We start from the raw sequence: 14,752 nt of genomic DNA, 5'->3' as shown, positions 1-14,752 counted from the left end.
TACGTACTCCCAGCGACAACATCCAGGGATTGTAACAACATACAGTGTGGGTAAACTATGCCTCGAATGGCTACAGACATCCACACTGGCAGAAATTAAGCAACACTTAACTTTACTTAAAGAAGGTGCTGACTTGCGTGATTTCATTATGGGACCACGCAAACAGCGTCAAAAACGTTTCATAGCGGCCTCTATATATGCAGCTTATAACGAAGTTTGGAAAGTAACTCAAATTAAAACAGCAGAGAAAATACGGGAAATTGACCGTATTCATTTGGAAAAATCAATTTCTGTTGTGGACAATGGGTTAATGACTCTGTCTTCCAGAATATATTCACTGGACAGTATTGTATCATCTGCAATCGATATAATAGAACAGGACATGCTAATGTTACAACATGGTCAGTCCCAATTACGTTCTATTGTACAGCTTGGCTGGACGTTACAAAATCTGCGTTCAGGCTACGTGCCTTGGCGTTTAATCAACACAACGTCACTGTTCTCTATCTTTAACCTTACTGATATACAAATTAGCTTGGCACAAAAGGGAGCAGAGTATACAATTCTGAGCATTGAAAAACTTGAGAGATTACCATTGACAATGTCAGAACGACCTGTCATTGAATGGATAATACACGGGATAATAACTATTCCGATAACGACTTTCCAATTTCGATACTGCCAACAGTATATACAGGCAGGCCAGAATAAAAGGTTGGGTAAAGGATACATCAAGTCATCATGGAAATTACCTTACACACACATGTTATAGTGAAAAAGGACAGAATGTATTTCTTAGTGGTGATAATTGTGAAAAATCACTAAGTGGTATACTTCTGTGTCAGGGCATAAATTTGCTGGGACCTGTGAGGGGACTTCAAATAACCTTTCATGTCACCAGCTTGGCACACCTGCAACTCGAATAGAGCCATTCTTTAGACGGCTTTCTAACGGGAGCTACGTTCTAATTGTGGACCACAGATGTTGTGGCCTGGTGCCAGGAAAAGCTTATCTCGTAAGTGTAACGTCCAGGGTCACTTGCTGTGAGCAAGTATTGTATCCCAAAGACACTCCAGACAGGGAGGGAAAAATTTGACCCAGTCTGAAAATCTCTTCTATTCAAATTGATACTTTAAGCAGAATGAAGTCTGTTCTTCTACGGACGCCAGTGCACTTGACGTCATCAAAAGAAACGTATGATCTCCAAGTTGCAAGGACAACGGCAGAGATTCATAACCTTTTATCAACAAATTGCCCCTACACTTCGCAGAAATGCTAAATGAAATCTTAAACATTTCTGATACGAATGGTATCGCGAGTGTATTTAAGTCAATTTTTTCGGGACTGTTGACACCTTTCAAAGCAGTCCTGGGCATCTTTCCTAATTTTGTCCATTCACTCTTTGGCGGCCTTCCACTCCTGTTGGGACTCGTAGCAGGCATTTTATTTTTGACTCTCCTGCTTCGTTATGGCAAGCCATGTCACAGACAAGACTCCAGCAACAATGGAAGAAACGATCCTAGCAATACGCTATCGGGACCGCATTACTAAAGTCCTTGGATTAGCCCGGCTAAGAGATCTGAATATGACCTGGTTTCTTTCATTCAGACCCATCTGGCAAAACTGTATCTTACCTGTGTTAAGATGTATGCTGTGCGGAGAAGAATGCGTGTTAGACTGTCGTGTATTTCTATAGGTTCTGAATCAGTCCCCCTATTCCTGACCCTATTCTGGTTAAACTAACTATCAAGTTAACTAACAGTCAGCCCATGAGGCAAGAAATCCCCCATGATGCAGATACCGTTATCTGACGCAGTCACACTACGGCACAGGAACGTGTTATCTGATTAGGTCATAACGCTTGAGATCTAATTAGACAAGCGACATTCCTCCAGCCCCTGATAAGGCATACGACGTTCTCATAACAAATCAAACCTATGACAACCTGGATAATCCGTGCGGCCATTGTTTTGATTTCACAGAGAACTTTTGCAAAAGAATGTGCTAACGAGCAAGTCGTATGACATCTTTATTGACGTACCTATGTCCATCCTTACGTCAATCTCGGCACCTTTAAGGTATAAATATTGCCGACCTTGCCCTATGCAAAGACACGCGTGGTGACAAGACGGAGCAGCCATACTTGCCGAAGCCGAGAGCAGAAGCAGACCCCGCTGGCAGCAGCCCCGCCTTCCTGACGCGCTGAGAGACGCGCTGCTATCTCAAGCCGAGAGACCCAGCACCGGCGCTTCTGGGCAGCCCTCGCAGGCAGCCTGGAATATCGAGAGCAGAGAAAGAGATACCATTCCTCATCCATCCTAAATTCCAGGTACAGAACTGAATAACCCCTCACAGAGAATTCTTTAGTTATTCACTTGGCAAAAACAAACTTAACTTAAACTGTAACTTTCTATTCCCGCCCACGCATTAGACTTAGGTCAGGTACACGGGGTAGGCGTATTTAGAAACACCAGTTGAGTACGTTTAGTCAAATGTATATGTGTATGTAAATATATTTTAATCATTTTAAACATCATATGGCTCAGAAACCATATCAATGTTTTTACAGTATTATTTTATACTATTGCTTTTAATGTATGCACTTTACTTAACTATAAGTATTGCAATAATATCGATCCATTTCTCTTGTACGAGAAAAGAGACTGATCAATAAATAACATCTTTTATTGAACACGCCCGTCTCTTCCTTTTCTCTACATTCTGATGAGACTAAGAATGCACGTACTGACTGAGTAAAATAATTGCCTTGTGCTCACACGACTCTCGAGATTGACTCTTGATTAGGGGAGAGCAAAGTTGTCATGTTCTATGGTTGTCAGAAACTAAATCCCTTCTTGTCTAATCAGGGGAGTTAATCCCTTCCTTGAACATTCGAGAAAGTTTCTAGCGAACTCTGAGCTTAGCTGGCAAACCCAAAAATTAAGTCTAGCATCGACAGTAGTAGACCTAGTTAACGTCTGGCCTAGGCCTTTACTGCTGTAGGTACTATTCCAATGCGCAGAGCCTATTGGGAAAATAGGAGCTACACTACATGGCGCCCAACGTGTTTGGAAAGGGCGATAAAACTAACGTAAGACATTTAGAGTAACTCAGTCGTGCTCTCTCACTCAGACCCCTTTTCCCAAATACTCCAAAGACGTCTGGAGTGGGTGAAAGGTTATATCCTCCAAAACCTCGCAGGAGGGAACTCCTATGTATGGTTCTTGGTCAAGTCAACGTTGAAGGATAAACAGTTCCAAAATATTGTGCATCTAATCTTTGTTCCATAAAGAAACCTGATCTGCAAATAGACATAATATCATCCTGTCTGTAAAATGGGAGACAGTGATGAAGAAAGAGAGGCAGTTAGATTAGCAGCTGAAATAGCAGCAGCAGATACTGCACTAAAGGATGCAGACGCGGATATAATACTCATTCCGGTCAGCAAAAGAAGATCTATAACCTTAAAACTTATAGAAAATGGACTGACACCTAGAGGTGGCACAGTTATATTCGTAATTGAGGCACATGAATATCGGCAGACAGAGGTATACTATACATGGATACATTTTCCAGCAGCAAATGCTGTAACAAAGTACTTCCACTATTACAAAATAGAGGTTCCACCCGACATTTACACTCCTTTCGAGGAGGTGGAAGTACCACTCAAATTCCAAGAGCATTTGCTCTTATTTGATGGCGCCCTAATACATAACAATCACATTACAAGGCTCGGTCCTTTAGGAAGACCAGGAGCAACGTGGCCGGTCTTAGCCGGATACACACCACATCCAGACATCGAAAGAATGCCTGCAGCAGAGCTGTTAATACAGCTAAAACAACTACTAAAAATTCATAGACAATTAGTTCAGTATGTAATGCGGACTTCAACAATTCAGCCAGCGATTAAACTTCCACAGCTGACCCCTCACCAGGGGAACACAAATAAAATTACACCACAGAACATCCAATCCTGCCTAGGTAAAGTTCCAGCTAAACGGGAACAAATACCATTCTGGTTGGCACAGAAAATCACCCAAATAGAGGCGGTGTTTCCTGACACCACCCCGCTGGAAAAACACAGGATTCTGACTATATGTCTCCCAATGGGAATCGCACCACACATTGAGGACTGTGACACTTGGGGTACAGTCTTTGCTTCCATCTACACAAAAACGCACGGTGTCCCATCCATTTCGGTGATACCAGATGTGCTAAAACAAATTCAAGATGAATACGGTCCAGAACCTGCTTTAACTCTTGGTATGAAATTACTAAAAGACTTCAAACAGGTTTCGGCTATATTACTAGCCAACATAAAAGGTGAAGCAGCAAACGTGGCGATCCGCCAGAGGTTAAAAGAGACAGATATAGCAGACCAACCAGCTGAAATAGCCAGAATCATAGAAAAATCCTATGAAGAACTAGGCAGAGATAGTCTAGGTGGAATACCAGTAAAACCGCAACTGACTACAAGTCCAGAAAAAATATTTTTTAATAATAATAATTCACCAAAAAAGAACTGGGATGGAAACAAACAATCCAATCCTAAAGAAAAGAAATTCCAGTCCCGACGAAGGTCTCCTAGGCGAAGAGAGAAATCTCCAAACCAAAGACAGAGGTCACCGCAGAGTGACCCCTCTGGGAATAGATATAACCTTAGAAATAGGGATAATATTAAAAAACCTGATAGATATCAAGACATTGATACACGTCCCTCTCAATCTTTTCAGACTTCCTCGCAGAAATCGGAAAGAAGAGGACGATCAGAAGAGCACGCCAAGTCCAAAGACAAGGAACCTGCTCAACTTAAAAAGAAATTACAATTTCCAAAAAAGAAGGTAGCCAGTATCAAGGTAGTTAAAAATGCCGAGAATACTGAGGACACAACTGAAAAACGGAGAATGGGCTCAGACAATGCTAGACAGCGCAGCAGAGGTGAGCATAGCTCGCAAAGTCCTTATGAATCATCTGGAGACAGTGGACACGAATGAATACCTTCAAGTGGAAACTGCAGACACCAGAGTTAGCAAGCCCCACAAGATATACGAGATAACATTACGTATAGAGGGAGATAAGACTAGGAAAATAAGGGGACTATTTTGGGATAACCTCTCCAAAGGCTATGACATCCTTCTAGCTGAAAAAGACTGGCCACCAGAGTTTGTCAGGGAGTGCCCTCATGGCGAAGAAGTAATTATGCCTGCCTTCTCGAATCAAATACCGATTCATAAAAAATACACACTTGCTAGAAAGTGGGCAGTGGCCTTAGCACCTGCTTTATATAAAAATCATGTAGGATGGGATGAGGATTCTCCTCCTCACAAAATCCAGTTAAAATCACAACCAACTGCACAAAGGCAGTACCCAATTAAGCAAGAAGCTAAAAAACAAGTAAATGAAATACTAGATCAGCTAGAATACCAGGGGGTGATTGAAACTTGCACCTCACAAATGAACAATCCTTTGTTTCCGGTCTCCAAACCAGACAATTCGTACCGTCTAGTTTTGGATTACCGACACCTTAACACATGTTGCAAAACTTTTGCAGTGCAAAACTCACACAGTGCTGCACTAATGAATAACATAGTGCGCAAAAAATACAAAACAACCTTGGACATCTCCAATGGATTCTTTTGTCAAAACATAGCACCAGAGAGCAGATCTTTAACTGCATTCTCAGTAAATGGCACTCAAAAACAATTCTGTCGGTTAGCCCAGGGGTACAAGAACAGCCCAGGGGTATTCTCAGCGAGAGTAACAGAATTACTACAACTATATGATGATGAAGCATTATCTTATGTTGATGACATTTACTTAACAGATGATGACTTGGAGACTCACTTGAAAAGGGTGAACACCATAATACTTGGGTTCGCTGCAGAGGGTTACAAATTCAACTTCAAAAAGTCCAGAATTGCCCATCTGACGGTCCTATTCTTAGGATATGAGTTATCAAGTGAAGGTAAAAGCCTGGCAGACAATTTCCTAGAGAAATGTGCTGTAATCCAAGCTCCTAAAACACTAAAAAACCTACAGTCAATTCTAGGCTTCCTAAATTTCGGAAGAACATACATTGCAAATTACGCAGAAAGGGTCAAACCCCTTTATGATCTAATTAAACCAGACTTTAAAAGATCCAGTTGGACTCAAAAACACACAGAAATTTTGAGATCCTTACAAACAGACATGCTAATTAAAACAAAATTAGAAACCCGTGATAATACACGCAACCTTGTGATCCGAGTCATCCCAGGGAGATGCGGATTCACATACCTAACCTCTAATGAGGGAGAAAAGGTACCAATTGCATTCAAATCACACTTGTACACTAAGGCTGAAATGAAATTTAGCCCGACGGAAAAAATTCTTACAGCAACACAGACAGCTATAGCAAAAGAACGAGCCCTGGCACAAGGTAAACGAATAATAATCGTGACACCAATACCAGCCTTAGAGGCGGTAACAAAGGCAAGCATTCCAAATGCTAAAGCACTCCATCCGAGATGGATACTATGGGCTAATTCTCTTGCTGCAACAGACGTGGTGTACGAATTTGATCCTTACTTAAAAACACAAGAATTTCTCCAATATGAATTTGAATGTCCTCCGCCAACCGAAATTCTGCCTCTAGACCAATACGGCTGTATAATATATACAGACGGATCAGCACAACCCGCAGTAGGGGGTAAACAAGCTTACAGTGCTGCGTGCGCGATTGTTAAAGGTCGTTGGCACGAAGGGAAATTTAAACCAACCCTCACTAAAACCCAATCTCTAGGAGATTGCACAGCTCAGCGAGCTGAATTACTAGCATTCAAGATGGCGCTTGAAAATACCGATCGAGAATTCCCCACACTCATAGTGTGCGATTCGTATTATTGCGTTCAATCTTATAATGAATACTTGCAGATCTGGCTTCAAAACGGTTTCAAGGATGCAAAAGGTGGCACAGTCAAGCATAAAATGCTATGGGAACAAGTAGCTCTTTTACAAAAAGAACTACCAAAGACTCACGTGATACATACACTGAGTCATCAACGTGATGGCGTTCACGTTGCAGGGAATTCATTGGCTGATGAGGCCGCGAAGGCAGCTGTGCAAACGGCTTCCGTAGCTGCCGTCACCCGGTCAAAAACAAAAATAGACAGCGAAATATTACAAGCTGTCAGCGCTTCAGAAAAGGATTCGATAGAACCACTCCCTAAAGGCTTTCCAGTAAAATATTCATACATAACTGATGCAAACAATGTTCCTTTTGCTCGAATCCCTGGAGTGGGGGATAGGGCAATTCCAAACATGGAACATAGGTTAGGACTAATAATAGCGGCACACGAAGGGCTTGCTTCTACCCATGCTGGCGTCTCAGCCACTGTATCATTATTAAAACAGAGATACTGGTGGCCACAAATGAGAAGACAAACAAGGAACTATGTTCTAGCATGTGAAATATGTCAAAAAATGAAAGTATCAACTGTGAGACGTCCAGCACAGACGCCCCTTCTAATCTCGGATAAACCATTAGCCTGTGTTTATCTAGACCACTGCGGTCCCTTACAAAGGGATGGTAACTATAAATATATCTTGGTCGCAGTGGACTCATGCACGAGATTCATATGGATGTGGCCCCAGCGAACGGCTGACGCCAGAACTGTTATAAAAGATTTGCGGGTCTTTATCGGCACATACGCAATTGGCATTCTGCATTCGGACAATGGTCCTGCTTTTAGCTCTCGGGCTTATAAGGAGGCCATGGTCAGCATGGGCGTGCAATTGCGGTACTCTTGTCCATTTCACCCTGAGGGGAACGGAATTGTTGAAAGAAAAAACCGTGACATAAAGCAATCTATAACGGCAAAGGTATTAGGTTCGGGAGCTGGGTGGGTCAAACATCTAATAAGTGTCCAACGTAGTCTAAATAACTTGCCAAGAAATTCTCTGAAGGGATTCAGTCCGTACGAATTATTATTCGGAACTAGGATGTTGATCTCTGACCTTGATAGTCAGACTTCAGTGGTGATAGAAAAAACCTTTGATGTCAAAGACCGTTTGGCTATTTTGCAGGACTTAAACAAAACAAGAAAAGACCTGAGCAACATACAGTTGAAACAACAGCCAACAACCACTGAAGAATCACCACCTGTCCCAGCAAGACCTGTCTGGATTCCAAAAGTCGGGGATCTAGTCAGGGAGAAGATCGCGGTAAAGGAGGAATTTGGGCCTTCTTACAGAAAAGCAGTTCCTGTCTTGTCTGTCAACGGGACAAGATCAGTTGTACTACCGCCACTTGCTGGTAAAAAGGAGAACCGAGTTGTATCCATCGACCTGGTAAAACCACAACATGTGGCCGATAACAAACAGTAGGCCAAGTGGACTCCCAATAAGTAGCAGAACACCAAGGTTTGCTACCAGTACAGAGGTCCTATCAAAGAGGCTCATCACATTCGAAACGCCTACAGAAGAACAACAAGGACTATGCAACAATGCAATAGAACTAAGACCTCTGAAAACCCAAATAAAAACATTTAGCAGAGACACACCTATCTATACTGAAGTACCAAGTGACAATGCAAAAAACAAAAATCCTGAACCAATTGGAACAATTGACAGAACTGCATCTGGTTACTTCATCAACTTCGATGATTCCTCTGAAGGCTTCAGTGAACCAAAGACACAGCCATCATCAAAATCCTTTAAAGACAAAGCTAAGGAACTTTTGAAACAACTGAAAGAAACATATCTGGTTTCTTCATGGATTGAATTTTGGGTGGGTTTTGGTGCATTTATCCTCATACTTTGGCTCATCATGGTATTTACTTTGGGACGCTTCATTGAGGGAAAATATGCTAAAATGGACACAGCAAGTCAGAACATCAACTTGGTCCTCAAACCACACACATCTTCACACGTCGAGAAAAGAGAACTTTCTCCAGAACTTTCTTCTGCCAACTTCACAGCCAATCCGATACCTGGTGGGGTAGCCTGGGACAACACTGACTATGAAATTTATGGTCCGGTCGAGATCCTGAAATATCCACACCAAATCAAGATCTCTTTGAGTGACTTTGCAAAACCAAACTCATTTGCTGATGATTGGGACTTTGAAAGTATTAACAATATGATGTCTGACTTAGTAATGTCTGCTAAATTTACAAAACATGATTATTTGCAAGGTTCTACAAATTATGATAGTATGTATTGCTATAACCATTATGGTAACCATTTCTTGCATAAATCTGCACAACCTAGAAATGTTTTAAATTATAATCAATGGGAACATTGTGCTACACCTCCAAAAGGGAGCTCTAGAACCGTTTATGACAAATATTCATATTTTTCAGGTTTTAACATAACTAATGCTGAAACATTTTATTACAAATTGTCAAACAAGACAGGGATGAAAACCATGATAACCAACACAAAATTGATATATTCAGATTCATTCTTTGAAAAAATGAATACTTTTGGATTTGATTATTGGGACAAAAATGTTGATTTGAAAAGTGTTTGGGGTACAAAAGAATGGCAAGTACAGGGTTTAGAAGCTTTGTTTAGAGCCTGCATGATCCCAGAACAAATGATATTTTTAAATGACACTGTTCAACAAACCACCTGTCTTGGCTTAGCCAAAATCAAAGATTTAAATAACCCGTCTATTCCAAAGCCAACAATGTTTAGCAATAGCTCTGATACAGATGAAGGTATAGACATAAACCATATACTTAACCAAAACAGAACACATCCTGATTGGAAACAATGGTTGATCTGGCCCACAGATACAAATAACTGTCAAGATAGATTCCTGAATAAAACACAGGGTTTCAAAATGACCAGGCCAGACCCTAGATATCCCCAAAGACATCACCCAGGGATAATAACAACCTACAGTGTGGGCAAATTATGCCTTCAATGGCTACAGACTTCCACACTGCCTGAAATTAAGCAACACCTAACTTTACTTACTGATGGTGCTGACTTGCGTGATTTCATACTGGGACCACGCAAACAGCGTCAAAAGCGTTTCATAGCAGCCTCTGTATATGCAGCATACAATGAGGCCTGGAAGGTTACTCAAATTGAGACAGCAGAAAGAATACGGGAAATTGACCGTATCAATTTGGAAAAATCACTTTCTGTAGTGGACAATGGGTTAATGACTCTGTCCTCCAGAATTTTTTCATTGGACAGCATTGTGTCTTCAGCAATCGATATATTATCGCAAGACTTACTGTTATTACAACATGGTCAGTCACAATTGCGTTCCATTGTACAGCTTGGTTGGACGTTACAAAATCTGCGTTCAGGCTATGTGCCTTGGCGTTTAATCAACACAACGTCACTATTCCAAATCTTTAACCTTACTGATAGACAAATCGGTATGGCGCAAAAGGGTGCTGATTATACAATCTTGAGCATTGAAAAACTAGAAAGATTACCAATGACAATGTCAGAACGACCTGTCAGTGAATGGATAATCCACGGAATAATAAATATTCCAATCTCAACCTTCAGGTTTCAATACTGCCAAAAATATATACAGGCTGGCATGTACGAGAAATTGGGAAAGGGGTACCTTAAAACAACTTGGAACCTGCCCTATTCACATGCATGTGTCAGTAATAAAGGACAGAAAGTGTTTCTTAGTGGCAACAATTGTGCTATGTCACTAAGCGGCACGCTTCTGTGTAACGGAATTAGTTTGCATGGAGCCTGTGAAGGGAATTCTTACAACCTTTCATGTCACCAGCAAGGCGCACCTGCAACTGAAATAGAACCATTCTTTCAAAGACTCTATAATGGGAGTTACATTCTTATTGTAGACCGCAGATGTTGCAGTCTTATGCCCGGGACTCCTTATCTAGTAACTACAACAGCGAAGGTCAAGTGCTGTGGACGTTCTTTATTCCCCAGCTCCTTTCCAGACAGGGAGGCAAGGGCATGGCCCAGTTTGAAAATTACTTCTATTCGAATAGACACTTTAAGCAGAATGAAAACAGTGCTTCTTCAGACGCCTACAAGGCTCACGTCATCAAAAGAAACGTATGATCTACAAGTCGCAAGGACGACTGCAGAGATACATACATTATTATCAACTAATTCCCCCGTACATTTCGCGGAAATCCTGAGCGAAATCTTAAATATTTCTGATACCACTGGGGTCTCAAAGGTATTTAAGACAGTATTTTCGATGGCATTAACACCATTCAAAGCCATACTGGGTATTTTTCCAGATTTCGTCCATTCGATTTTTGGCGGACTTCCCCTGATCCTAGGACTAATTGCCGGAATCCTATTCCTAGTCCTTATTTTTCGTTATGGCAACCCATGTCACAGATCAAACTCTCGCGACAATGGAAGATACGATCCTAGCCATTGGATACCGGGACCGGATATCAAAAATCCTGGGACTTTCCCGGCTTAGAGACCTAAACATGACTTGGTTTCTATCATTTCGACCAATGTGGCAAAGGTGTGTTTTACCTGTACTAAGGTGTCTGCTATGCGGAGAAGAATGCGTGTTAGACACCTGTCTGACGCTACAATCGGATGCGCCAGTGGATGCAGATACACTGTTGGTTCCTACCAAGGTTCACGCTTTGTGCTGCCCTCAAAGGCTGCCAATCCTGATGACGGCATTCCTGGAATCTTCACCACTAAGATTGAAGAGTAGTGAAGTTCAAGATGAAAGCAACATCGAACAGGTACGACCTTCTGTCAGCAATGCAAATCAGAATGTCAATGGAGACAATCATGCACATGAATGCATGGTTACCCCTATTTCCGACTTAGTGGAACTTTCCCATGAAGCTGTTGACAGTTTTTTCGAAAGCCTGAATGATATGATGTTCTCTCCAGAACAGAAATAGAGACTTTTGAGTAAACTCGCACACGGCGTTCCCTGAATTCGGCCTTCAACTTTAAAAATAAAGTCACATGAACAATTACCATCCAGTTCACGGACAGCAATTTTTTCAGCATGCCCCTTAAAATATTTTTCTACATATTTTTTCCCGGGACACTGATCTTCTGCTTAAAGTAAGAAACTATTCCTAGAGAAATAAGATTTCTATTTTTAGATACTTTATATAGACTTTAGCTGCCCGCTGGTAGGTTCACAAATATTTTATTATGTGATGAAATGGTCTCGGACTTCCTTTCTGTATAGCCATATTAAGAGCCATTTCATGTGTTTTTCTCATATACCAAAAAGCAATAATGCATAACAATGCGTGTTTACTTTTGCATTTAATTCATAGCTTAAGTGCATACAATATATATGACTGCAATTTTTCAGTATATTTGAAAATTTCGAAATGCATTTATGTATTTTGGGGTGGTAAGGTATACACTATACTCTATAGTATGTTGTACTATGTTATACTATGCATAGATTAGTAGATATGACCATAGTTAGCGTGGAGTGGGTGTCGTGTATTTCTATAGGTTCTGAATCAGTCCCCCTATTCCTGACCCTATTCTGGTTAAACTAACTATCAAGTTAACTAACAGTCAGCCCATGAGGCAAGAAATCCCCCATGATGCAGATACCGTTATCTGACGCAGTCACACTACGGCACAGGAACGTGTTATCTGATTAGGTCATAACGCTTGAGATCTAATTAGACAAGCGACATTCCTCCAGCCCCTGATAAGGCATACGACGTTCTCATAACAAATCAAACCTATGACAACCTGGATAATCCGTGCGGCCATTGTTTTGATTTCACAGAGAACTTTTGCAAAAGAATGTGCTAACGAGCAAGTCGTATGACATCTTTATTGACATACCTATGTCCATCCTTACGTCAATCTCGGCACCTTTAAGGTATAAATATTGCCGACCTTGCCCTATGCAAAGACACGCGTGGTGACAAGACGGAGCAGCCATACTTGCCGAAGCCGAGAGCAGAAGCAGACCCCGCTGGCAGCAGCCCCGCCTTCCTGACGCGCTGAGAGACGCGCTGCTATCTCAAGCCGAGAGACCCAGCACCGGCGCTTCTGGGCAGCCCTCGCAGGCAGCCTGGAATATCGAGAGCAGAGAAAGAGATACCATTCCTCATCCATCCTAAATTCCAGGTACAGAACTGAATAACCCCTCACAGAGAATTCTTTAGTTATTCACTTGGCAAAAACAAACTTAACTTAAACTGTAACTTTCTATTCCCGCCCACGCATTAGACTTAGGTCAGGTACACGGGGTAGGCGTATTTAGAAACACCAGTTGAGTACGTTTAGTCAAATGTATATGTGTATGTAAATATATTTTAATCATTTTAAACATCATATGGCTCAGAAACCATATCAATGTTTTTACAGTATTATTTTATACTATTGCTTTTAATGTATGCACTTTACTTAACTATAAGTATTGCAATAATATCGATCCATTTCTCTTGTACGAGAAAAGAGACTGATCAATAAATAACATCTTTTATTGAACACGCCCGTCTCTTCCTTTTCTCTACATTCTGATGAGACTAAGAATGCACGTACTGACTGAGTAAAATAATTGCCTTGTGCTCACACGACTCTCGAGATTGACTCTTGATTAGGGGAGAGCAAAGTTGTCATGTTCTATGGTTGTCAGAAACTAAATCCCTTCTTGTCTAATCAGGGGAGTTAATCCCTTCCTTGAACATTCGAGAAAGTTTCTAGCGAACTCTGAGCTTAGCTGGCAAACCCAAAAATTAAGTCTAGCATCGACAGTAGTAGACCTAGTTAACGTCTGGCCTAGGCCTTTACTGCTGTAGGTACTATTCCAATGCGCAGAGCCTATTGGGAAAATAGGAGCTACACTACAAGACGTCTGTCTTACACTACAATCAGAAGTACCATTGGATACAGATACTTTGCTGAACCCAGTAAAGGCTCATGCATCGTGTTGTCCCCAGCGGTTACCCATCCTGATGACGGCATTCGTTGAGACTTCACCACTGCGATTGAAGGGTAGTGAAGTGCAAGATGAGAGCAGCATCAACCAGGTACGACCCTCTGTGAGCACTGCTGATCCTGTCATCGATGATAGCAATCATGCTCACGATTGCACAGTTGCAGCATTTTCCAACTTGGTCGAACTTTCACCTGAAGCGGTAAACTGCTTTTTTGAAAGTCTGTCTGAAATGATGTTCTCGCCCGAACAGAAAGAATAAACTTTTAAGCAAATGAGCACCCAGCGTTCCCTGAACTCTGAATTTGGCCTTCAGCTTTGAAAAACAAAAGCTTCTGAAAATATTTGGAACTGTTTTGACTTCTTCCCAATTCCAAAATATTTACTTTTTTTTGGCACTCATCATCTGCTTAAAGTAGAACTATTCTTAGAGAACAGAGCTTCTATTTTTAGGAACTCTAGGGACAATATATCACCTCAGCCTCTAGCACATTTACAAAAGATTGTATTTATATGTGATGGAATGGTCTCGCACTTTCTTTTCTGTATTAAGAGCCATTTCATGTGTAATTTTCGCAAATCATTCATGCTGATATATATGTGCATCTTTTTTTTGAATGATTACACTGCTTGAAAGCATACAGTACCTATACTCATTTTCGTGTATTTCGCATATACCATATCAGATGCAAAATAATGTATTTTGGGGTGGATCGGTATACACATGCACCGTCAGATATGTTTACTATTGCTTAGTTTTAGTAATTATGGACATGAATTCGTGGAGTGGGTGTAGTTTGTTTTATCTAGGTACCTGAATCAATATCCTATTCTTTGCCCTTGTCCGGTTATAAATCAATAATA

General features: G+C 41.2%; 1 protein-coding gene across 4 annotated transcripts in view; it reads right to left on the bottom strand.

Annotated features, from left to right (window-relative positions):
• The window catches only part of SPATA6L (spermatogenesis associated 6 like), a 690,230-nt gene that overhangs the window by 423,271 nt on the left and 252,207 nt on the right, over positions 1-14,752 (bottom strand). The window lies entirely within an intron of this gene.

The sequence above is a fragment of the Lissotriton helveticus genome, chromosome 2_1 (genome assembly GCF_964261635.1).
Source record: "Lissotriton helveticus chromosome 2_1, aLisHel1.1, whole genome shotgun sequence".
NCBI lineage: Eukaryota > Metazoa > Chordata > Amphibia > Caudata > Salamandridae > Lissotriton > Lissotriton helveticus.
The sequence above is the reverse complement of the archived record's forward strand: the minus strand, read 5'-3'. Positions and strand labels throughout refer to the sequence as shown.